The sequence below is a fragment of the Brassica oleracea genome, chromosome C8, assembly GCF_000695525.1.
Source record: "Brassica oleracea var. oleracea cultivar TO1000 chromosome C8, BOL, whole genome shotgun sequence".
Classification (NCBI taxonomy): Eukaryota; Viridiplantae; Streptophyta; class Magnoliopsida; order Brassicales; family Brassicaceae; genus Brassica; species Brassica oleracea.
Genome location: NC_027755.1, coordinates 3,290,235 through 3,293,067, shown reverse-complemented (window position 1 = coordinate 3,293,067; position 2,833 = coordinate 3,290,235).

The following is a 2,833-nucleotide window of genomic DNA, read 5'->3' as shown; positions in this document are numbered from 1 at the left end:
AATGACAAGAACTCAGAAACTGAGACAAACGTCGAGATTTCTATAAATGATATTTCAGAAAATGAAGAAAAAGATGAACCTCAAAAAAGCAAAAGAGCTCGAAAGGAAAAATCTTTTGGTAAAGATTTCCTAATGGCACTTCTAGTCGAAAATGTTCCAAAAACTTTGGCAGAAGCCATGGCTCCACCTGAAGCTCCATTTTGGAACGAAGCTGTCAGGAGTGAATTTGATTCTATCATGCAAAATTATACATGGTACATAACAGATTTACCACCTGGCTGCAAAGCATTAGGAAATAAATGGATAATGACACGAAAACCTGGTGGAAAATACAAATCTAGGCTTGTCGTTCAAGGATTTCGACAAAAGGAAGGCATTGACTATTTTGATACATATTCTCCAGTGACGAGAATAAAGACTGATGATAGCAATCGCAGCCTTAAGAGACCTAGAAATCCATCAAATGGATGTAAAAACCGCTTTTCTAAATGGTGATTTAGAAGAGGAAATTTACATAAAACAACCTGAAGGTTTTGTTATTCCCGGACAGGAAGACAAAGTATGCCGACTTGTAAAGTCACTTTATGGGCTTAAGCAAGCTCCTAAACAATTACACGAAAAATTTGACAATACAATGATGTCAAATGGGTTCAAAATAAATGAATATGACAAATGCATATACTACAAAACTACCAAAAATGCGTAAGTTTTGCTATGTCTATACGTAGATGATATGCTCATTACTGGAAGCAATAAAAACATCATCAATCAAACAAAGAACATGCTCAAAGGGACATTTGAGATGGAAGACTTGAGATTAGTAGATGTAATTCTCGTAGTCAAAGTAACAAGAAATTCAAACGGAATTATCTTAACCCAATCTCATTATGCTCAAACAATATTAGAGAGATTTAAAAATTACTCTAATAGTACGGAAAAAACTACGTTAGATCCCCAAATGCACTTGACAAAAAAATCAGGTGAAGCGGTTTCACAAAACGAGTATGCACGTGCGATCGGAAGTCTCATGTACTTGACCAATTGTACTAGATCAGATCTAGCGGCATTTAATGATTACATAGCTTCTAAAGCGGAGTATTACTCAATACTTTTCATGGTCAATAACCTAATGAGTGTGAAATGGGGCCGTTTCTAGGAGAATGAATGCAAGGCTATATTCTCTAAGTTCACTCATGAAAACCAGGAATAGTTCATGTCCACAGTGAACACAATAGAGAACTAAGTTCTACGAGAAAATGAAGCTGCGTTATGCTTGTTGTCTCGGTCTACATAAAACACCGGTTGGTTCAAGACATCATGTTCACCTTCTGGAAAAGTAAAACCCGACAGATATTAAATATGAGTGGTTCAAGGATTAAAAATGCCACCAACTCAAACACAGTGAATTTTTCGCAAACACTCTCTATAAGTCTGTCTAGTCTAGTCAGAATTAGAATAAGTATAGTTTTTTAAAGTCTATGGAGTCTGCATATGTTTAGAAGAGTCATTTCTATTCATGTGGGAGATTGTTGGATCAAATTCTCAAGCCCATTGGCTTAAGAATATTGATTAAAGTTGTGTGAAAAGAAATGTAATGGGCTACGTAATTAGACAAGCCCAGCATTCTTGAAATGTCAAAATGACATTATGAAGAAGTCCCATATCGGGGAGAAACAAGAAGAATGAGTTGTATATATATGTGCACTTACTTAACCTTGTTTAAAAGGCTCAGAGAGAGAGGATAGCCCCGACGCGCGCGCCGCCGCCGCCGTCCGGCCGGCTCGGCGTGGGCGTGGGCTTTGGGTCTTGGATTTTGGGTCTTGGGTCTTGGATCTTGGGTCTTGGGTCTTGGTGGAGGGCCTCCGGCCCAATAAGAATATTCTTTTTGGACCACGTTAAGCCCACCATTTTGCCATTTAAATTCTCAAAAACAACATGCATTTTATTTTGAAACGACAAGCAGTTTGTCTAGAAAATTAAAACGTCATGCAGTTTATCCTCTCAAAATTCCTCTCAAAATTTTTAAACGAGATTAGAGAGAGTCTTGGGGAATAAGATTCGCCACTCAACTTCCCTCGATCTCCATGATATTTTTACCCACGTGCAGCAGCTGTTGCGGGAAGTGGGTTGTCTCCGTCTCTTTAAATATCGCCTCTTGTCTTCTTCATTTCTTAACGTTTTTCACAACCAAAACCAGCAAATCCTATAGCGTAAGTCTAGAGAGTGTTTCGTAAAAATATTAGTTCGTTAGAGGTTCTTCACGAGTGTCGCGTGATAACCTATCGTGGTTTTATCCTGGGACTCCTATTCGTACAGATCCGTCGCACTAACGGAGCGAATATTAAGAGTTAAGGAAAGAGATTCGTCTCGACTCCATGGTTTCGTTTTCGTTAGGTTTCGTATCGTCTATATATTTTCCTTAACATCGTATATATTATATCGTTTCTTTTGATCCGGTTTTCCGGCTTCTACAATCTTAACTCTTATTTCGCTTTCTAGCTAAAGCGTTTGATCGGATTTAAGAACGATCTATAAAAACAGGTTTTGGAACCGTGTTTGCGATTTGCTTTCTAGCACTTCCGCGAAACGTTTGTAATTTATCTCATAAACGGTTTGTGTTTTGCTCTGTAGCACTACCGAAAAACGTTTAATCATATACGATTCATACAAACCTGTTATGGTTTCATTCAAATGTGTTTGCTATTTGCTATATGCTTATCCGCGAAACGTTTCTATGTTCTTTTGAAAACGAGTTTGGGATTTGCTTCATAGCCCTTCTGTGAAACGTTTCTTATTTGTTTCATAACGCTTTGCAGATTGCTTTCTAGCATTA